The 24,188-nt window shown below is 40.0% G+C and overlaps 1 protein-coding gene across 4 annotated transcripts in view; it reads left to right on the forward strand.

Moving 5' to 3' along the window:
- The window catches only part of LOC140726361 (serine/threonine-protein kinase 32B-like), a 291,326-nt gene that overhangs the window by 39,312 nt on the left and 227,826 nt on the right, over positions 1-24,188 (forward strand). The window contains exon 1 of one of the 4 annotated variants that reach the window (XM_073042633.1): positions 9,432-9,449. The exons of the other annotated variants lie outside the window; for them this stretch is intronic. The gene's annotated coding sequence lies outside the window, so the exon portion shown is untranslated. Of the gene's footprint in view, positions 1-9,431; positions 9,450-24,188 lie in introns of those variants that run through there. 4 annotated transcript variants of the gene reach the window in all.

Here is a 24,188-nt window from a genome sequence, read left to right on the forward strand (position 1 = left end):
GCCAAATTAAATCTTTTGCAATTATAGATAGAATAATACATCCTGTGATGCACTCTGACAGATCATCAGTGATATAACCCAGGATTACAGGGTGTTTTGGGTCTTTCAACATCCGACTCCCTCACCCAGAGCGGGCGACCCAGAATGGGCTGATCAGGCCCCGACTTGTGTCTGAGTAGCATTCTGCCATGGGTCACGCCTCCTGATCCACAGCTATCTGGAGGCTCACTCTGCTGCCTCAGTGGTGTTCCTGACGGCTTTCCTCCTCTGGGGTTCTGAGATGACCATTGGGCGGTCGACCCGGCAGAGGGATTGATCAGCAGACCCTCTGCAGCCCTCCTCTGTGGGCAGGCAGTGTGCTGTAGCACTCCTCCGTCAAGTCTTGGTACTTTGCCTTTTGCTTTTCATGGGCCTCCTCCATCTGGTCTTCGCAGAGAATGGTCAGCTCCAGCATGACCACCTGTCTAGATGAGTCTCACAGCAGCACTAAGTATGGTCAAGGAGATGTGCTCAGGGAATCTGAGCTGTTTCCCTAGGTCGACTCTCAATTGCCGGTCCTTTGCGGTTCCTGGAAGACCAGCAGGTACCTTGGGTTAAATTTGAGCCTCTCCCCTGTCTTGATAAAAGCTATTGCTTGCTTTGCTGGGCAATTGTATATAGCCTGAGAGATGGCTATGCAGAAGGTGTCTGCAACTTTCTTTTTGCACCTGGTTGTGGTGCCAACAAAAATGCTTCTCCCCCCCCCCCCCCCGGGCTTTTGGGCAGAAGCTGAGGATGTGCTCTAATGTCCCCTTCCCTTGGTGCAGAGAGCATGCTGGTGTTTCCACTAGAGGTTCGCTGGGCATGGCAAGATGTCACAGACCGACTGGATCAGGATCTTGATGCGGCGGGGTTCAGCTGGCCGAGTATCCATCCAGGAGATGTTCTGCTTCAGTCCTCGATCGCATCTTGTACGTACGCCTGGTTGCCGCATGTCAACAATCTTGCTGTCACGTAGCTCGTCCACAGCAGCTCGCACCTCCGGCTAGACAAGCTGGCACCTCGCTCTTCCCGGCACCTTATCGTAGTGGACTGTTGGGAAGCAACCCAAGCCATTGGTCATGATGCCCCTGAGCCCACCTCCTGCGCCCTTAACCTCAATGCCGGAGTGTGAGACCTTTGGGTCGCTGGACTGTCCGTACTGTAGCACTTCTCTTGCACGGGTGACCATGAACTCTCCACTCTCGCTGCTGATGGGCAGTTTCAGTCTGCTTTCCTTCCCTTACAAGGAGATGCTGCTTAGGCTCCTGGGCAGACCCAACTACCTGTGAAGGTACTGACTGATTTTACTCTTAAAGGTCTCAGGTAAAATTTCCTTTATTCCACTGAAATACCGACACATTAGATCTAATTTTCCCCCCCCTCAAATTTCCAAGTGAACTCGATCATATTGTAATCACTGTTCCCTAAGGGATCCTTAACCTTAAGCTCTCTTATCACTTCCAGATCATTGCACAACACCCAATCCAGCACAGCCGATCCCCTAATGGGCTCGACAACAAGTTGTTCTAAAAAGCCATCCCTTAGACATTCTACAAATGTCAATGATTTGCACTACGGTATTAAGGGATCTGTGGCTAAATTTACCGATGATATAAAAATAGGTGGAGGAGTGGGAAGTGTTGAGGAAACAGAGCCTGCAGAGAGACTTAGATAGTTTAGGGGAATGGGCAAAGAAGTGGCAAATGAAATACAATGTTGGAAAGTGTATGGTCTTGCACTTTGGTGGAAGAAATAAATGGGCAGACTATTATTTAGATGGGGAGAATTCAAAATGCAGAGATGCAAAGAGACTTGGGAGTCCTTGTGCAAGATACCCTAAAGGTTAACCTACAGGTTGAGTCAGTTGTGAAGAAGGCGAATGAAATGTTGGCATTCATTTCTAGAGGTATAGAATGTAAGACCAGGGATGTGATGTTTAGGCTCTATAAGACACTCGTGAGACCATACTTGGAGTATTGTGTGTAGATTTGGGCTCCTTATTTTAGAAAGGATATACTGACATTGGAGAGGGTTCAGAGAAGATTCACGAGAATGATTCCAGGAATGAGAGGGTTACCGTATGCGAAACGTCTGGCAGCTCTTGGGCTGTATCGCTGGAGTTCAGGAGAGGGGGGATTCTCATAGAAACATTCCAAATGTTAAAAGGCCTGAACAGTTTAGATATGGCAAAATTATTTCCCATGGTAGGGGATTCTAGGACAAGAGGACACAACTTCAGGTTTGAAGGACGTCCTTTTAGAACTGAGATGCGGAGAAATTACTTTAGTCGGGGTGGTAAATCTGTGGAATTTGTTGCCATGAGCGGCTGTGGAGGCCAAGTCATTGGGTGTATTCAAAGCAGAGCTTTATAGGGTCTTGATTAGCCATGGCATCAAAAGGTATGGGTGAAAGCAGCTGGAGATGACTGGATGGATCAGCCTACGATTGAATGGTGGAGCAGACTCAATGGGATGAATGACCTACTTCTGCTCCTAAATCTTATGGTCTCAACTATTGACAGTGGGACATCATAGACTAGCAGAAGCCACAGGATCCGAGGGAGAATAACATGCTAGTAAATCCAAGCCAGAAATTTGCCTGGCAGCCCTGACAGCAGTCAACCACTGCTGCAGATCTTCCCTGGCTGCTTTGTTCTGGCCTTCAATGAGCTGTTAAACACTGTGCCAAGGCTCTGTACTGGCTTCGCTGATAGGCTTGGAATTTGGGCATCTTCCATGTTAAAGTGGAGTTTGTCAGCCATCTTTCCTCTCAAGTACTAGAAAACTTGATTTCTTAGGATTGAAACTCATCCTTGCCCAAGTGGTGAGCTTCTGCAGACCTGGAGGATGTATCTTCACACTGCTGACATTGCTGTTACAGTCAGGACATCCATGAATGCTGTTACAGGTGGTTGACGAACACCAGACCTGGGTAATGGGCCTCTGCTGACTTGGCCAACGTGTTCATCACCAAGGAGGAGATGATCACAGACACTGTACATCCTGTTAGGATTCCCTTCTCAAGACAGTGCCAATCAGATGTGACTGTCCAACAAAATATAAACCAAAGGGGAGGGGATGAATACTTTTTATAGGCACTGTAAATGTCGTGGATTTTGGAGCAACTGCTTATTTGGGAATACTCTTAAAGAACAAAAACTATTCAAGAAAATATCAAGGATTCCCTTCTTTATTTGGGACTCTATGCCACTTAATTCGGGTAGGAGATGAACAGCTTCCTACTAGTGTCATTTGTGTGCACTTATGTGGCGATTAGACACTATGCCCTACTTGTGCAGTTTTTGAATAGCATCAGTTGTGTGTGTTTGTGTTCAAAAAGCAGTGATTTTTGTCACTGATACTTGGTGAGAAATAAATAGTAGGACAATTTGTAACTATTCAACGGGGTTTCAAACATTCAATCTTGGAGTGCAAGAAATGGCTGGCAGTGAAAATGAAACTAGCTCAACAAGTTAGTAACTACAAAGAATTTGAAGGTATTGACAATGTTCTTGAATATTACAATGAAAATTAAGATTTGGTGGATGCAATCATCAAAAGCATTGTATGAAGACAGTGCATTATGTACATGAGGTATCTGCGCTGATTTGGTTTATTTACATTCAATCAGAAGAACACGGCAGTATACACTGGATCTATTCCTGTCAGTAACTATTAGGAACTAACTGATGAACTCACCCCCGATGAAGGGTTTCGGCCCGGAACGTCGTCACTACCTCCTCCTATAGATGCTGTCTGGCTTGCTGAGTTCTGCCAGCATTTTGTGTTTTTATTAGGAACTAATACACAGTTCATGCAACTGTAGTAATATTGGTATTATAATTTGTTCTGTATTTCATTTAACTACGTAATTGGTACTCAATTAAATAATAGTTTGACTTTTTTTAATACCTTGTTAACTACTTTCATAATACTTTGGTTAATTGGGGCAGCCGCTTAATTGGGCCAAAATGTACTGGTCCTGATGTATCCCAATTAACCAGAATCCTCTGTGTACACACTCACTCACTCAGTCCATATCAAGGCAGCCCAAGTGTCTTTTATGGTCTGATAAAATTCCCTAAAATAAGCCTAGTACATGCAGCTGCCATCAGGAAACAAGCAGTTCAAGCTTTCCACTTTTCTGTGACATTTTTATAATGAACTTGTCTTCCAATTCAGCTTGTCATTAGTGGTGACCATTTCAGGTAACAATGTTGTACATAATATTGTGTCAATGAAGCTAAACACAACCAGTCCGGTTTTTCAGTCGCAATTTTGCAAAGCAGCATGAAGATATACCAGCCAGTGTGTTATGCTCCACCGGACATGCTATTGGGAGAGTCTTACGCTTGTAATAACTGGAAAGGCTGAATGTGGTGGGGGGAAAATATCATACAGCTATCCCTAAAATTTCCTGCAGCTAAGAGCAAACTTGGTTTCAGATCTTAAGACATGAGCAAGAGAATCTGACAAGGATTAGATGGTTCTAATAATTGGTTTCTCAATGCAATAGATTCCATTTAATTGGGACACATCAGTTCCTGTACATTTTGCTTCAGTTAAGTGGCTGCCCCAATTAGCCAACGTTTCATGGAAATAGTTAAAAAAGGTATAAAAAAAGACAAACTACCATTAAACTGAATAAAAATTATTTATTAGAATGAAATACAGAACAAACTACAATACTATAAAACCGTGTATTAGTTCCTAATAGTTATCAATGGAAGAATTCATGTGTGCACTGCCTCATAGGGGGTGTTGAAGAAGGTGTAGCACCTCTGGTGAAGGAACTTGTTGTGTCCATTCTCAAGTAGCTCACTCATCTTTGGTCCGCACTGAATACTCAGCTCTTTCTTTTGACTCTAAGCAACTATTTGCATATGACTGTGGACTGGGCAAATAAAATCATCAGTGAGATCCAACGGCCAAAAAGGCATTTCTTTATTGCTTTTTGGAGTGCGAAGGATATGAAACAGAAGAAGTCATGGTTATCCACTGCAACCAAGGAAGACCGCGGTTTGAGACATCTATACGTACCACTAGAAGACCCAGACATCTGATATTGAGAGGGTGGATCTGTCCCAGTGCAATGGCTTTTCCATTTTAAAACTCTCCCACACAAGTTTGACTGTCATCGTTGGATGCAATGGACAACTAGCACACTACTGTTTTCTTTTGATTGACTGTAAATGAACAAAATTAGTACAGGCACCCAATGCAGATAATAGACTGCCTTCATGCAATGCTTTCAATGACTACATCCATTAAATCTTCATTTGCATTGTATCATTCCAGATGATTGTCAATACCGTCACAGTCTTCATAGTTCTTGTTGAAGTAGTGAAATTGTTTCACTTTCATTCCAACATTCATGCACCACTAAGCCTGAATGCTTGAAATCACAATGAAATGAACAACTCTGGGGGGGGGGGGATAATTTTTACTGTTTATTTTTCACCAACTATTGAACACAAGCACACACAGCTGATGCTATTTCAAAACTGTTAGCTCTAAACATAGTGTAGTGTTTAACACAAGTTCATGTGACCTGACTTCTCCTGTCCCAATTAAGTGGTGTAGTGTTCCAAATAAACTAAGGAAATCCATGCCATTTTCTGGATTAGTTTTAGTTCTTCAAGATGTGTCCCAAATAAGCAGCTGTCCTGATTAGCCGATAGCCCAATTAACTAGAATCCACTGTATTACTGTATGATTTTTTTTGTTTTTGACTTGTCATACAGATTATGGAAACCACTGAAATTACACAGCAGAGTTTCACAAGAATTATACATGTAATGACAATGAGAATATAGTTATGTGAAAGGGGGCAAAAGATAACATTTTAAGAAGTAGAAAAGTATAATCTAAAGGGAATAAAATAATCATTGTCATATTATAATAGAATTTGCAAGGAAAAAGATTTGTTTTTACTGCTTGAGAAATTGATCGTGAAAGGGCATAGATTCACGAGTAGAATTAAGGAGAAATCACTCAGAGGTTGGTTAGACAGGGAGTAATTTTGCTACTGAATTATAACAATTTATTCTTAGATAGGCCTTTGGGATCTTTTATTGCTATAGAGAATCTAGGACTAAAGATGAAGAAGGCAGGAATCTGCAGAAATATTTCACAAGAATGTGCAATGGTTTGACCAATAGAACTCGAGGGAAGAACATTCCAGTGGAAGCTTATAAGTTGTGGTGACCTGAGCCGCTAAATTAGTCTTTAAACTCAACGAATGAGCTGTCTAAGGAAGTAGTTGATCCAGGTACAATAACAATAGTTATAAAACACTTAAGACAGGTGGATGGATATGACAGGTTGTGCTGAAGAACCTGCTCTCATACTGTATTAGTCTGTGACTGCATTCTTCACCAGAATGGAGTACATCATGCCACTTCTGTTTTGGCTTCCAGTCTGCTGTGTACATTCAAGCAGTGTTCTTAATGTGGATTCAATCTCACACCAACAGCATAACACTACAGCTCTGCTGTGGTTCTGATTTGGAACATTGTAGATCAAGTAGGACCACATATATCTTTAATTTTTGATATTTCTGCTTTAAATTTTTATTTGTCTTTAAACCTAGCTTACACAGTACCTGTGCGCTGTACAGCAGCTTCAATATCAACGTGATCCTCCAGCTTGATGGTTTTTAGCAAGAGTTCAAATATCGGGTAGTCCCCATGCACAACAATGTCCAAGTGGTTTCTGTTTTTTTTTAATGAGTATGTACTTCACTTTACTGAAGCCTCTTTCAACAAAGTAGGAGGATGGAGCAGTTTGGCTCTTCTCCAAAGACCAGGAAACTTCATATGACAGTGTAGTCACATACCACAAAAGTCAACATTTTTGAGAAGCATTTTTGTTTCTTCATCATTCTGAATTTCAATAATTTCATCTTGGGAGCTTTCTTCATGTTCTTCCACCTTGCAAAGAATTGGAATTTCCAGTTGTCAAATCCTTGAATCGATTCTGAAAATGCTTCTTCAGTGACTACAGATGTAAGCATTACTCTTGCAAATCACCATTATGAAAGAGAGTGGCAGACATTCCATGCAGGGAAACTGTGAGGACATTCTTCTCCCAATGTTTTGCTTTTTACCTTATATTTCCAATTCTCCAATAATAGTGGACACTGCACACTTTTTGCTGGATTAAATTGAAATTCTCACCCTGCAGTTTCATATTGTCAGACCAATCGGCTAAGTATGCCTCATATCCACATCAATGTTCAATCTTGTTTCCCAGGCTCTTGTTGATTCTGAGCAAAAATTCAACCATAGTGTCAAAAAGGTAAAAGAAATGTTTTAAACAGCAGATAGGTGGAGGGGTAGGTAGTGCTAAGGAAGCAATGTGATTGCAGCAGGACTTAGACAAATTTGAAGAATGAGCAAAAAGTGGCAGATGGAATTCACTGTTGGAAAATGTATGATTTATACATTTTGGTAAAAGGAACAATAGTATTATTACTAAATGGGGAGAAGGTTCAAACATCAGAGGTGCAGAAGGATTTAGGTGGCCTTGTGCAAGGCTCTCAGAAGATTAATTTACAGGCTGAGTCTGTGGTGAAGAAGGCAAGTGCAATGTTGACATTTATTTCAAGAGGAATAGAATATAAACACAAGGAGGTAATGCTGAGGCTTCATAAGACAGGCCACACTTGGAGAATTGTCAACAGTTTTGGGTCCCATATCTCAGAAAGAATGTGTTGTCATTGGAGAGAATCCAGAGAAGGTTCACGAGGATGATTCCAGGAATTAAGGGGTAAACATATGAGGAGCGCTTGGCAGCTTTGGGCCTGTACTCACTGGAATTTAGAAGAATGTGAGGGGATTTCACTGATTATTGAAAGGACTAGATAGGGTGGATGTGGAGAAGATGTTTCCTATGGTGGGGTTTTCCAGAACTAGAGGGCAAAGCCTCAAAACTGCATGGCGACCCTGTAGAACAGAGGTAAGGCAGATTTTTTTAGCCAGAAAGTAATGAATCAGTTGAATGCTCTGCCACAGACTGTGGTGGAGGCCAAGTCTGTGCGTATATTTAAGGCAGAGATTGATTGATTCCTGATAGGTCAGGGCATCAAAAGATATGGCATGAAGGCAGGTGTATGGGTTGAATGCGATCTGGGATCAGTCATGATGGAATGTTAGAGTAGTCTCAATGGGCTGAATGGCCTAATTCTGCTCCTATGTCTAATGGTCTTATGGTAACCACCCCTGTTGGGATTCATTGATGTAGAGTTTACAGCAAAATGGTGCAAGAAACAAAAAACATCCAGTCTGCAGCAATTGCTCTGGGCAAAAATGCTTTGTTAATGAGAGGTCAGAAGAGATTTACCAGACTGGCGCAGGCTGATAGGAAGCTGACAGTAACTCAAGTAAACAGTGGTGTGCAGAAGAGCATCTCTGAATACAATGTGTCAAATTTTGAAGTGTATAGGCTACAACAGTGGAAATCCATGAACATACACTAAGTTGACACTTTATTAGGTACAGGAATTGTAGAGTTGGAGAATCAATTAAAAAAAAATTCAAAAATCCTCAGCAAGCTAGGCAGTATTTGTGGAAAGAGCTAATCTTTCACATTGAAGACTATTCATCAGAGATGATCCAGCGGGAAGGAATAGCAGTCAGTATGGAGAAATACAAAATAGCGACAGAAAAAACAACAAAGAAAGTCTTAATTAAATTAAACAAAATAATGTGCATAAAATATTAAGGAGATTCGGGTGTCCAAAATAGCATAGTTTTGAAGTTGATGTATTAGCAGTATACAGATGAAGATATCTTATTTGGAAACCAGTTATGCAAGTTGCCATGTTGCAGAAGTAATTGGGAAGTTGATACGTAATCCGTTAAAGGAATAAGATTATGTAACCATGATGAACTTTTTTTCTCCTTCTACAGAAGAGTAGGATTAAGCTTGTAGTTAAGGAAAGTAAATTCCAAACTAACTGCAGCTTGTGTTGGATCAGTAGAACTGGTTTCATAGGAAGGTTATGGAAGCAGTTTCTGATTTCATTCAAATACCTATTCAGTAACTCTCCTAAAAGTAGCAATTTTCTGTATATAGTGATAAATGTAGCAAGCTTTGGATGTATAGTTGACCTTGCATCTGTGATTTCCTCCAGATACAAGATTATTTGTGTTTAATTTTCAAAGGTTTGGCTGGACAGTGTTGCTGTGTGACTACTATTGTAGGGGCTGTGTGGTTCCATAACTTGTTTCCAACTGGCTATATAAACTACAAGCACATCCGCAACTCAAGTTGAACCAGTTGCAGGACATCTATAGATATGGTAAACACAAAATATACTGCAGATGCTGTGGTCGAATCAAGATGTATAAACAAGCTGGATGAATTCAGCAGGTCGGGCAGCATCTGTGTCGATATGGTGCTTTCACAAACTGGAAACTTTGCAAAGTAAATGGATTGTGACACTGTCCAATTCTCCTTTGACACCAGTATTGGATCTAAACAGTGCAGCTAATGCCTTAGAAGATCATTCACACAGCTCCAATAAAAATCTTGTTAATTAAAAGTTGGCATAATCCAGTGTGGAGCAATTTGTATACAGTTCTTGTTTCTTTGAATCCATCTTAAAAATTGATCCTAATTTGCTGTTAGTTGTTCATGCTGATTCACTTGGCAACTGACAACTGTTTATTCTGTAATTCCCTCTGTAGATCCGGTTTCAGGAGGTCTGTGCGAGATCTCAGATTCCTGCTTATGAACAGCATTGCAGATGTTTGATTAGTTCAGATTCAGTTTATTGTCATTTAGAAACCACAAATGCAATGCAGTTAAAAAATGAGACAACATTCCTCCAGAATGATATCACAAAAACACATGACAAAACAGACTACACCAGAAAATCCACATAATGTTTGGCAATCCCCCAATCCAGAGTCTGGAGAGGCTGCTGCATATTAATATCACGCTACCATCTTTGCGCATTCCCTGGAAAGGAGTTCCAATCCCACCAGACAAACAAGACCAAAAACTAAAGCTACAAGACCTGCACAAAACCACATAGTTACAACATATAGTTACAAAAGTGCAAACAATAGCATAATTGATAAAAAAAAAATGTGTTATCACATGAACAGAGTTCCAATACACAAAAAGGAAGTTGTCCACCTTGTAACATAGAAAAATGTACTCCTTGTCCATAGCTTTAATGGAATTCTTGACAGTTTGAATAAACCTTTCAGCTAACCCAATCATTGCTGGGTGGTGAGGAGCTGATCTGAAATCTTTGATGTCATTTTTCTTCATAAATATTCTGAACTCTTCAAATGTGTTTTGTGGTCCATTGCCACTCATAATTTCTTCTGGTAAGCCATTCCTGGAGAGGATAGTCCTCGGACTGAAAACAGTCTTTTCTGAAGTTGACTTCATTGGTATGACCTCAGGGCACTTTGAATGAGCATCCACAGCAATCAGAAACATGGAGTCTATGAATGGCCCAGCAAAGGCAATATGCACTCTTTGCCATGATGAAGATGGCCACTCCTTTGAGTGTAATGGTGCTTCAGGGCGTGCATTTTGATCTTTGTGGCATCCCAGGCAGATTTTGGTTAAGTCTTCAATCTGTTTATCTATTCTCAGCCACCACACATAGCTCCGGTGAGGCTCTTCATTTTGACTACCCAGGTGTCCTTCATGCAGATTTTCTAACACTCCAGTGGGCAGATTAGAGGGAACCACAACACGAGCTCCACACATTAGTGTTATTTGACAAACACACGGTTGGGCTCATCTCACTGAGGACTCTGGAAACATAAACTGGCCATCCTTGAATGGTAATGTCATACGGCTCAGGCAATGGCCCAAGTGTGGAGTGAGAGATACTGAAGCGGGTTGATAGTTCACAGACTTTAATGCAAACAGTGTTAAAGGGAGAAGAAAACAGTAAATGTTAGGCCAAACAGGACCGTTGGCTAAAACTCTCAAACGGAAAACTGGGGCTGAAAAGAACAACTAAGAAATAAATGAATACCACTAGTCCTCAGATTCAGTTGACTCAACAGTCCAATTTCTCAGGCAAGGCGGAATGCAGGCAGCGAAGTGTTGCTGTCCTGAGTTCAAGTCTTGACCAATTCTACGACAGAATGAATGGAGATAAATACTATCACAATGAAATAATAATTAGCTGGCACGTGCATATTCACGAGTGCAATTGCCAAATCTGCTGTGCTGCCGAATCTGTGGTTGTGACAGGTAATGTCATAGACTTCTGACAATGTTGGGCTACTCTTTGTTCCTCTGCATTTCTGAATGCGTTACTGGCAGTTGGTCCACAAATGCTATGTGGAACACCTCTGTTGGGTCACAGAATGAAGACCTTTCTTCAGCTAGCAATAGTGGAAGATGTGACAAGCCATCAGCATTGCTGTGTTGTTTGGTATCCTTGAACTCTGTTATAAGAGTGGCTTCCTAAGAAAAGTGTCCAAGGTTGCAACTGGGTTCGGACGTTACTGGGATTCCTGTCCTGGGATTGAAAATGGATACAAGGGGCTGGTGGTCTGTCATTAGTGTAAACATCCATAGAAGTTGTGGTGGAACTTCTTTATTCCCCATACTAGACTAAAGGCCTCTCAGTTCATCTTTACATAGTTACATTCTGTGCTCTTCAGTGATGTTGAAGCAGGTGCAATTGGACATTCAGATCCACTTTTCACAGTGTGTGACAAATGTCGTAAGGGGACACATGGCACACCAGTCTGATGGGCAGAGATGGGTCATAATGGACGAGCAGTTCATTGAATGTAATTAGTCTTTTTGTTTCCTTGAATGCTCTTTCACATCCTTCTGACTACTCTCACTTTGGACAATGGGTGTAGCACAGTGGCAAAATGAAACTTGGTTGCCTACATTCATGACTGCATCCCATTTGATGTGCCTTAGTAGAGCGAATGAGGAATCATGTTTCTAGTAGCTGATTGCATCAAAGTTTCCACCAACCTTTGTGCTCCTTTGGCCATGGATGTCAGTGATGGCAATATTTTTAAGAATATTGATCCACAAAAGGATTAATTGCACCTGGAGAAAAGTAATTTAAAACACATCAAAGATTCATTGTGAGCCAGCTGTGTTTAACCAATTGGAAATGAATTTTTGATGTTGTCTCAGATAGAGTTGATAAATGTACTGCAGTCAATATATGTACATGGACTTACAGAATGTCTTTGTTAAGATACTGCATAATAGGGTTATCAGCAAAGTTGAAGGACCTGGCATAAAAAGGACATTTAAAGCATAGATACAAAGTTGGCAAGTAACAGCGAACAGAGGGTGATGGAAAATTGCTATTTATTGGAACGGAGGATTATGAATAATAGTGTCCAAAGAGATTGGGGAAAATACCATTGCTTTTAAAAAATATTCATTAATGACTCATACTTGGACTGTAAGCACAGCTTCTATATTTGGGGATGAGACACAACTTGGCAGTAATGTGGACTTTAAAGAGGATAGTGATTAATTACAGCAGTAAATTAACAAACTGGTAGAATGAATGGATCCAAGGCAGGATAAGGTTAGAAACCATAGAGGAATGGGGCATTAAAGTCATACTGAACTTTATAAAATACTAGTCCAGCTTCCAATAGATCATGCAGTATAGTTAAATTCATGTTGCTTCATTATAACAAGACTGTTTCCTCCTATAATTAATAACAGATCTTCGGTTTTGCTGACATTGAGTGAGAGGTTGTTGTTGTGGCACCATTCAGCCAGATTTTCAATCTCCCTCCTATATGCTGATTCATCACCACCTTTGATTCATCCAACAACAGTGGTGTCATCAGCAAACTTGAATATAGCATTGGAGCTGCCTCATTGTCTTTAGTATAAGGTGACTAGAGCAGGTGGATAAGCACACAGTCTCATGATTCTGATGGTGATTGTGGAAGAGATGTTGTTGCCAATCCCAACTGACTAGTCAATGAAGAGCATCCTAATGTTTTCATCTTCACTGTCCAGATGTTCTAGGGCTAAGTAAAGAGCTAATGAAATGGCATCTGCTGTTGACCTGTTGTGATGGGTAGGCAGATTAGAGCAAATCCAAGTCACTCCTCAAGCAGGAAGTTATGTATTTCATCAGCAACCTCTCAAAGCACTTCATCACAGTGGATTAAGTGCTACTGGAGAATAGTCCTTGAGGGAGGTTACCATGTTCTTCTTGGGTACTGGTATGACTGAAGCCTGCTTGAAGCAGGTGGGTGCCTCAGACTGATAAAGTGAGAGATTAAGGATGTCAGTAAACACTCCAGGCATTTGATTAGCACAGGTCCTCAGTACTTGGTCGGGTACACCATCTTGGCTAAATGTTTTATATGGGTTCACCCCCCGAAGAATGCTCTCACATCAGCCACAGAGACTAGAATTACAAGGGGCTAGGTGAGTTTGTGAAGGTGCGTCCATGTTTTGTCAATCAAATCAAGCATAAGAGTGATTGAGATCATCTTGCAGTGAAACCTTGTTGTCACATATGCCGCTTGGTTTTTACTTTGTAGGAGGTGATAATATTCAAGCCCTGCCTTAGCTGGCCAGCATCCTTCTGAGATTCAAGTTTGGTCTGGAGTGACCTGATGAGATTGCACGTTGTGTGCATACAGCTGGTGTGTAGTCTTATCCAGTCCACCAATGTAGTCACTGCACCATGGCCAAGGAGCATTAATCTGCACTCGACCATTGTGTCTGCCATGCCAAACCCACAATTATCTCCTGGACAACAAATGCGGTTTTCTTACCACTTGGCATTTAACTCCAGTGCGTCAGCCACATGCACCTGGGCAATGTGTATAATGAAAATCATTCTGCTGTCAGTAATATGGCAGAACAGGCCCAAGATCTGTGTGAGCATTTACTGCACTACCCCAACCGCTATGGAGGTCCTTGTAGTATTTGGCAGCAAAGGTTTCAAGACTCATTGTGCTTTTCTCATAGCTGCTTACCCTTGGATCACTTGGGAAGTGGTAATTATGTAAATTAATGTTAAATATAAGCCTTGATTCATTGTGATTATTTATAGTTGAGTAATGGACATATTGTGCCTTGAGCAGTATGTGAAACTTGTGTCAAAGTTAATGAGATGTGTAGCTTGAAGATGTACCCACTAGCCTTGATTGTGCAGGTGATGTCCTTAGATTCTTTGAGATGCTAAACTAGGGTGGACAAACTAATTCAGATTCCAAAGTATAAAGGTGACATATAAATTGGCTTATGGAATTCTGAATCCTGTGGAAGGATCCAAGGCTTCCACTGTAAAGGCATAAACATTTTTATTCTGAATTTTGCATCTTCACTCTGTCTGCCTCAAAAATGGGATCTCCCGATGGCCACCGATTTCAATTTTACTTCCCATTCCCTTTCCAACATATTATCTATGGCCTCCTCTACTGCCAGGATGAGGCCACGCTCAGGCTGCAGGAGCAAAACCTTATATTCTTTTTGGGTAGCCTCCAACCTGATGGCATGAAGATCGATTTCTCAAACTTATGATAATTGATCCCCATCTCTCTTCTTCAGCATTCCTGCTTCCCTCTCTCACCTTACCTCAGCTGCCCATCATCTCCCCCTGGTGCTCCTCCCCCTTCCCTTTCTTCCATGGTCTTCTGTCCTCTCCTGCCAGATTCCCCCTTCTCCAGCCCTTTATCTCTTTCACCAATCAACTTTACAACTCTTTACTTCACCCCTCTCCATCTCCCGTTTTCACATATCACCTGCCACCTTGTACTTCTTCCTCCCCTCCCTCCACCACCTTCGTTTCCACTCCTGATGAAGGGTCTTGACCTTTACTCTTTTCTCAGCTGTTTATTTTCTCCATAGTTGTTGCCTGACCTGCTTAGTTCCTTCAGCATTTTGTGTGTATTGCTTTGGATTTTCTCATGTTTAGAATTTGTGAAGATGGAAGTATCAATGTACTCCACAGGGAAAGCACACACATATTCTGCAGATTCAAGAAATTGCATTTTTCCTTCATACTATATTGCAAGAAATATTCAAAATATGCACATTAAAAGATCAACAGACTTGTATTGAAAAAGAGTGTTTGATAAATTAAATGTGGGTATAATTCATCAATTTTTTTTAATTGAACTGGTTTTAACAGATTTAAAGTAAAAGATATTTAATATTATGTACTTCTTTTGTAGCTAGTTCCCCAAACTTCTATGTATCTGATTATTGATTATTTTGGAGGAGGTCAAAGCAGCTTTGACAAAAATAAGATGGTGTGCTGTAAATCAGAATCATATTTATTTTTATATATCAGTTATCAAAGCTTTATTCTCTATAGTGAGAAGCTGGCTACATTCTTGTAGAGATTCATCATTTTAAGGCTTGATTCAGTCAATTTAATCAGCTATCACTTGCATTGATCCATTGGGACTTGACTTTATGCTTGACACTTCTTTTATAATAACCCAAAATGTCAATCACTATTGGTCATTACTGTCTGGAAAATGCTCTTCATTGAGCTAGACAGCAATGCAACAATGATGGCATTAGTGAGTATTAATAGCAGCTATCATTTCTAGGGAGATAACTTCACTCACCCCGACACCAAACTGATTCCACAATCTATGGACTCACTTTTAAGGACTCTACCATTCATTTTCTTGATATATATATATTATTTATTTATATTTACACAGTTTGTTGTCATTTGCAATTGGTAGTCCACCTTTGCCGTGTGTGTCTTTTTGTTAATCTATTGTGTTTATCTGTATCTACTCTGAATGCCCACAAGAAAATTAATCTCAGAGGGTGACAGACAGCGGCCGACAAACCCTGTGCCTTGATCCTGATACAGAAGATCCCCTAAGCTCTCTCTGCTGCCTATGAAGGCCGCTCCGTTATCCCATTTGCGGAGTGTGGGTCCACTTGATCTGGTGTGTATGGATTTCCTATTAATAGAACCTGATGACAGCAACACAGCGAATGTCTTGGTTATTACAGGTCATGACACCAGATATGCACAAGCCTTCCCTGCAACGGATCAGAGGGCGTCCGCTGTGGCCAAAGTGTTATGGGAACAGTATTTCGTTCATTATGGGCTCCCCAGGCAGATACATGGTGATCAGGGACGGGATTTCGAGAGTAGGCTCACGCATGAGTTACTGAGTATGCTTGGAGTTGAGAAGTCGAGGAACACCCTCAGGGTGTTCCCAGCCCAAGAGGTTCAACCAGACATTGCTAGACATGCTCGGAGATCAGTAAGAACAGGTGGAGCCAACATATTGGACATCTGGTCCACTGCTACAACTGTACACAGAATGAACCTACCAGGTACTTGCTGTATTACCTGATGTTTGGGCGAGGTTGCACTACATATTTATTTTTTATACATTTCTCATTGTAACTTATAATAACACTTTATGTATTGCACAGTATTACTACCCCAAAACAACAAATTTCACAACATATCAGTAATAATAAACCTGATTCTGAAGGGCAGCAAAAGCATGGGATCAATGTCACTTGGAAGTTGGCTTCCATCCCAACCTGGAAGTACATTGCTGGTACTTCACTGTTGCTGGGAGCTCCCTTCCTAACAATATTGTCCATATAGCCACACCTCAAGGACTGCAGCAATTCAAAGCAGCTCATAACCACCTTTTCAAGGGCAATTAAGTATGGGCAATTAAATGCTGGGTGAGCCTGTGAAACATATATCCCTTAAATAAATAAAAACAATGTATTATTAATATGGTGGAGATAAATATATGATATTGGCTTTCTGTCACCAGATCAATGGAGCAGGAGCATTGTTATGTACGTTGTGCAAATCATCCAATTGAATTTAAGCTGCAAGGTTTGACTTTGATATCTCAGCAACGGCCTGAATAGATAGAAAATGTTAATAGTACAAGAAAGAAAAAATGCAGGAATCCAAACCTGAAGTTGGTTAAAGGTGTTGCAGTTACATTTCTAAATTAATTTCCAGAAAACTCTTTGGGGGGGGGGGGGGGAAATCTGGTGTCAATAATAGTGATTGTGAAACTAGGGAATTATCATAAAATCCCACCTGTTTCACTATTATGTTTAAGGGACGCAAAGCTGTTGTGACCCCCACCCCCCCCACTGTGGTTGACTCTTGGCTGAAATGGGCCAGTAATCAATAAATTCTAGATGAGCAGCACTTTCCTCATCCCATCAATGAATATTTTGTTCTAAAACTGCAACATATTTATGTACTGTAAAAGAGCTGTGTAGTGTTTTATTTACTCCATCTGGGATAGTCATCAGTCAGGTTCATGGAGTATTCTTACATGGGTTAACCCTCACTAAAAATGATCAGTTAGGTACAGAGAGGATCTGTATTTACTGACAAGCATCTTTATTGTCTCAACTAACATACACATGAATTTACAAACTAACTAACTGTGTGCACACCCACTCCATGACCAGAGAATAGAAAAGGTAATAGCTGGGAAAAGGTGTCTACACTGACCAGGCATTCCTTGTGGTTCTGAAGTAACCTCCATGTTTCCATTGTGGGGTCCTTCACATCCACAATGGTTGTTCTCCAGAGCCACTGCCTGTGCTCCCAAAATTCTTGATTCTCATTCTTTTCATTATTTGATCGATCTATGACATTCCAATATAGTCGGTACAAGGTCATCTGACTGACCTTTGTCAGCTTCGCATTGGATGAGTCCCAGTGTTTCAAGCAGTATTGCTTTATCAACACACACAAAATGCTGGAGGAAATAGCTGATCATGCACCAACTATGGAAAACAGTTGATGTTTCTGCCCGAGAACCTTCTTCAGGACTCTGAGGTGATTTTTGTAGAGGATTATAAAATCATGAATGGCATAAACAGGATAAATGCACTCAGTCTTTTATTTTGGTGTGTGAAATGTAACTAGAAATCAAAGGTCTGAAGAGAGAGGGTAAAAATTTAATAGGAACAAAAATTTTAATAGAAACTTGAGAGGCAACATTTTTCACACAGAAGGTGGAATCTACTTGGAGTGATCTGCCAGAGCAAGTGATTGAGGCAGGTAGAATAAATTTAAATGGCAGATAGGCAGGTAAATGAATAGAAAAGGTTTACTAGCATATGGGTCAAACATGGGCAAATCGGATAGGCATCTTGGGTGGTATAAGCTACTTAGGCCGAAAGGCTTTTTTGCATTCAGAATAACTGATTAGTTGCCTCTAGATTTTGAATAAAATTTTTGATGCAATTTGCTGATTAGCCCATTCGCTAATATGGGAACAAGAAGGTTCAAATATGTATAGAGCCACGTTTCATAAAAGCATAAATAATTGAGTTACTGTTTTCAGCTGAAAGGATCTTAGCCCATGGATAATAAACAACTGCATAGTATGAGTTTCATGTTTAATTGGAAGACTGTAATCCAACAAGTACACATGACACTAGACAGTATGTCTATTAACTCTGTCTGCTTGGCCGGAGGTTAAATCCAGGTGACAAGTGTTTAATTTTCACAGTAGTCCAATTTCTGCAAATTCCTATTGTAGATTTGAAGAGAAATGGGGTCCTTCTACTCCAGATTAGATATTACTTCAAAAATATGAAAAATGCCAGCAATCTTTACTGCTTGTTAAAGACTGGTCATGACATTGAATATACTGTACCGTTATAGGTCATTTCATAATAAATTGCTCGCTTTCTTTGTATTTGCGCTTGTGGAAAAACTCCACATAAACGTGTTACTGAGGTCAAGGAGGAGGTAAAGTTGCTGTCTTTGAACACAGAGGTGTGAAATCATGGGACCTATGCACAAGTGCCCACAATAACTTCTGAAAATTACCTGGCTACAATAAAGAAAAAGGAGCATATACAAATACATGAAAACAGCCCTGAATAAAAGCTTATTGACAAGTCGAGGGACAGGTTGAAGTTATATTTATTTTTATTGCTTTGGATCTTAGGATTTTTATTAGTGTTTTGGAGGCAGATTCGGCAATTAAGTTTGATTTTCTCAGAAAACTGAATCACTCCTGCTGTTCTGGCATTGCAAAAATGTAATTAAGTAAAATTATTTTATAGCCTACACAGAGTTCTTTTGGGAGAACTGGATAGGTCATTATGGAGCTAGAAGACAAATAAGACAGTAGCTGGCAATCCTTAAAGGGACCACTGCAGAAAGCTGTTTTTAAAAAAAAGCTCCAATAAATATTAGCTTTCAATATTCTATTCCATTCCATATCCAGCATTTGGATATGATAAGATGTTTCTTTTATTTTATATTTCAGTTTCCAGGGGATTTGAAGTTGTTTATTTTTCACTAGAAATCTTAATTGCAGAATGTGAAGCTAATTCCATAGATCCATTGAATTCGCTGTAATCTGAGGCTGTGCTGCTCACTTTGTGCCCATCATTCATTATGATATAAATAAGACCTGCATGCAGAACTTCTGTTCCACCATCTGTATAGAATTTAAAATACAAAGCCAATTTTGCAACTAAGGAATCAAAAGTTTTGAAATACAAACTACCTCTTTAATATTACAAGAATTATATTGAAGTGAAACTCCTGAAATGCTCCCATAATGATGAAAATTGTCAGATTTCTATTTCATCAGCCAGCAATAGTTCAAATTTAAGATACTGAATTTAGTGTTCATATCCCTTCATAATCATGTTATTTCAATTCTCTGCAATGTTCCAGCCCCTTCAGGACCTCTGCACTACTTCAGTTTTAGTAAATTGCACACTCTGTTGCTTTGTCACTGTTAGAGGAGTCTTCAAAGTCAAAGTTGAGTTTATTATCATATGCGCAAGTACAGCACATGTATACACTGGTGCAATGAAAAATATGCTTGCAAAAGTATCACAGGCACATAGTATAATATCAGTCTGATTCACAAGAAAAACATAAGTTATACACAATTTTTACAAGAAATGAAATATTAAAGCAAAGTCCATTGGTTTCTTTCTTGAGCCATCATCTCCTGTAGGTACTACTGACAGTTGGGAGGTATGTGCCCGTAATATACCAGGCTGAGTCCACTACTCTCATTAGCTTTCTAAGTTCAAGTGCATTCAAATTACCCAAGCCCCAAACTCTGGCATACCGCTCCATTCCCTGTTTGGTTTGTCTCTTTGTCAAGATCCTCCTGCTATATTCCATGGTGACCATGCCTTCTGTTGTCTACTTAAGTATCTCTTTATATGGCTCAGAGCAAAGGCTGTATGATATAGTAGAATTATTTGTTCCATTGTTACATCATGGCTGTTTTTCTCCTGTCATCTCTCTGTGTCCCTTTCCTGTTAAGAACCTATCAATTTCTGCCTCAAGTACAGTCAACAACTTAGCCTCCAAGTCATGGCACTGAATTCTACAGAATCTCCATTTTCTGGCAGAAGAAATTCCTCGTCACCTCTGATCTAGTGGGACGTCCCTTTATTTTGAGGCTCTGCCCTCAGATCCTAGGCTCTCCTACTAATGGAAACTTCATCTCCACATCCGCTCTATCCAGGCCTTACAGCATCTGGTAGAATTCAGTGAGATTCCCCCTCATCTTTCTGAACTCCCTAAAGTCTGATATATTAAGCCTTTCATTCCTGGAAACTCTCCTGTGAACCCCTGTTAGAATGTACTCTTAGATGTGGGGCCCAAAATTGCTCACAATATTCCAAATACAGTCTGATCGACACCTAATAAAGCCTCAGCAATACATCCTTGCTTCTGTATTCTAGTCCTCTCAAAATGATTACTAACATTGCATTTGCCTTCTTTACTTACTTACCAACTCAAACTGCAAGTTAACCTTTACAGAATTCTGAACTAAACACTCCCAACAACACACACAAAATGCTGGTGGAACACAGCAGGCCAGGCAGCATCTATAGGGAGAAGCACTCACGACGTTTTGGGCCGAGACCCTTCGTCAGGACTAACGAAGTTAGTTAGTCCTGACAAAGAGTCTCAGCCTGAAACGTCGACAGTGCTTCTCCCTATAGATGCTGCCTGGCCTGCTGTGTTCCACCAGCATTTTTTGTGTGTTGTTTGAATTTCCAGCATCTGCAGATTTCCTCGTGTTTGCTCTTTAAACTCTCCCAAGTCCCTTTCCTCCTCCAATTTCTGAATTTTCTCAACATTTAGAAAACCTTTATTCTTCCCACCAAAAAGGATAATGATACACTTCCCTATACTGCCTTCCATCTGCTATTTCTTTGTCCACCCTCCTAACATGTCCAAGTCCTCCTGCAGATTCCCTGCCTCTACAACACTGCCTGTGTCTCTGCCTATTTTTGTATCATCTGCAAACATGGCCAAAATGCTATTATTACTTAGTTTATTAACACATGAAGCAAATAGTTGCAGTCCCACCACCGATCACAGGGGAACTCCACTAGTCACTGTTGGCCATCCTGAAAAGAACCCTTTATCTCCATCCTCTGGCTTTTTTCAGTTTGCCAAGCTTCTATCCTTTCTAGTAACTTGCCTCCAACCCCATGGACTCTTATACTGTCTATCATGTACAGTTTATTTATGTACAGCACTTTGTCAAAGCCTTTCTGAAAAGTCCTAATAACTAAGGCACACTGATTCTCCTTATTTTAACTTATTTGTTAACTTCTCAAAGAATTCTAACAGATCTCCCTTAACAAACCCGAGCTGACTTCACCCTTTTATTAATTCTGCTTACAATCTGATTTTGATGAGAACGTCATCAGCATTCAATATAATTCGGTGACTGCACGGTAGCATAGGGAGTAGCACAGTAGTGCAGTTGCTTTGCAGTGCCAGTTATCAATGATTGGAGTTCAGTTCCTGGCACCGTCAGTAAGGAGTTTGTACTTTCTTCCCATGAGCGTGTGGGTTTTCTCTGGACGTTCTGGCTTCCTCTCACATTCTAAAGAATGTTGGTTAGGGGTAGTGAGTTATGGGCACACTGTGCTGGTGCCAGAAGTGTAGTGACACTTGCAGACTGCAAACCCTAGCACAATACTTGGACTGCGTGGCTCATTGATGCAAAACAACGCATTTCGCTGTGTTTCACTGTTTCATTATACATGTGCAAATAAAGCTAATCTTTAACTCTGCTAGCATAGTGGTCAATCAACATTGCAATTCTGATAATAAAATAGACTGCATACAAATTGTCTGATTCTAGTAATGCTGTAGTCTGCATACAATCTGACTCCAGTAATATACTGTAGCTTGCATCAAATTTTTTCGAGTATTATATGATTGCCCACCTAAAGTTGTCCTCCTCCTGATCACTTATATATTTTCTTCTCTGCATGCACTGTTGGAGAACTTTCACTAGAAATTTACTGTAATCTGTACACATTTTCAATCCATTAAATCTTAATTCTTTTTGCTACAACCACAAAAACCTTTTGGGCCAGAGTTTCAAATAATATATTATTATGAAACTATTCTTTAAGATCCTCCTTAATACATGCCACTGCTTCCAAGTTTTTGTTTATCTGAGCTAAATTTTCTTCTGGCTCAGTGACAACATTTTTGTGAAGTATTGGGGTATTTTGCAGTTAAGGAAGTGAAACACAAATCACATTGTTCCTGTGATTACATGCTTCTGTTATTGTAGGATCCGTTCTGGTAAGAAGCTATATTTATATTGAGATACAGTATGTTTGGTAGACCGTTTCTATTATGAATGTGGATATGGGAAATTTTAAATCTATGGCCAGATTTCATGTATACCATGTTATTATTAGAACCAGACTGAATACAATCTATTATTACCAGTCAGTTTGTATGCAGACTATATTATTATCAGAGTCAAAATGGATGTAGACTTCATTATTAGCTGTATCCTAGCCTCTTTCTGTTAACACTTAGTTTATCAGTAAAAAATACTGCAGAACACAAGATTCAGGATTGTTTAATGTCATTTCCAGTGCCCAAGTCTAAAGGAGAACAAAATAATTGTTACTCTAGATCCAATGCAACATAAAAAAGCACACTAAGATAAAGAACAGAATAATAATAATAATAGTAATAAACAAAATAAATTTAAATATATAAGATAGCTTATATATGTAGAGTCATTATTTGTCCATAAGCTTGTAACTGACTACAGTACTGTGCAAATGCTTTAGGCAAGTAAGATGCCTAAGACTTCTGCACAGTATTGTAATTGTCAATGTGGAGTGCAAATTTGGTGAGAACAAAGGATTTTAAGAATGTTGAGGGTGGAACACCATGGGAGTGGTGTGGGACACACCCAGCCCTGAGATATAATAGGCAAGGTCATTTGATTCCAAAGAATTGGTTTATCGATCATTACAGAATATCTTTCTGGTGCTTTCCACTCGCTCCCCTCGCTCTTCCTCTTTTCCCAATCATGATTCCCCTCTCCCTGTCCCCTTCCTACTCTCAGTCCACAAAGACCCATATCAGAATTAGATTTATTATCACTCACGTATGTCATGAAATTTGCTTTTTTGTGACAGTGCAATATACAAATTTTTATGTAATAAAATATACTTAAAATTTTTATAGTGCAACACATAACATTACTACAGTACCGTGCAGAGGCCTTAGGCACCCTAACTCATATATAGTATCTGTGTGTGGGTGTGTGTGTGTGTGTGTGCCTAAGACTTCTGCACAGTACTATACAATCTGCTCATATTTCCATTTGAGTAAATATTAATTTATGTTGCCATACATTATTTGGAATTTTAAGCCAGCATTTCTCATTATAGCTTCTTATATTATGGAAGTTATTTATCTAATCACATTACCTGATAATTGTATGATCTGACCACTCGATGGCACCATATCATCCAACTCAATAAATTGCTTAAAATATGGAAAAACTTCAATTTTCATTCTTTCTCTTAGTAGTTGAAATTTGTAATATCCAAAAGCAGCTTAAGTAAATATTGAAACTAGATTATTGCTAAAAAGAATTTTACTTTGAATTGTTAGTGGTTATTTTCATATTTTTCTATTAAATCTTTTACATGACAACTTTACTCTTTGTTGAAAACTTTGACATGGGTCTTGAATGAGTATTCTGATGCTGTTGGTTGAAATTGTATGTGTGATGTCATTAATGTCAAAGGTTGCATGTATCTGGTCATCTGCCGGTCCAATCAGTGGCAGGAGCAGGCCACAGTAATGAGATTCTCACAGGTCAGTGACGCTTGTTTAAAAAGAGAGCTTTGTGGGTGTTCAGGCTCGTTCTGACAGTC

This window comes from Hemitrygon akajei, chromosome 4 (genome assembly GCF_048418815.1).
Source record: "Hemitrygon akajei chromosome 4, sHemAka1.3, whole genome shotgun sequence".
NCBI classification, from domain to species: Eukaryota; Metazoa; Chordata; class Chondrichthyes; order Myliobatiformes; family Dasyatidae; genus Hemitrygon; species Hemitrygon akajei.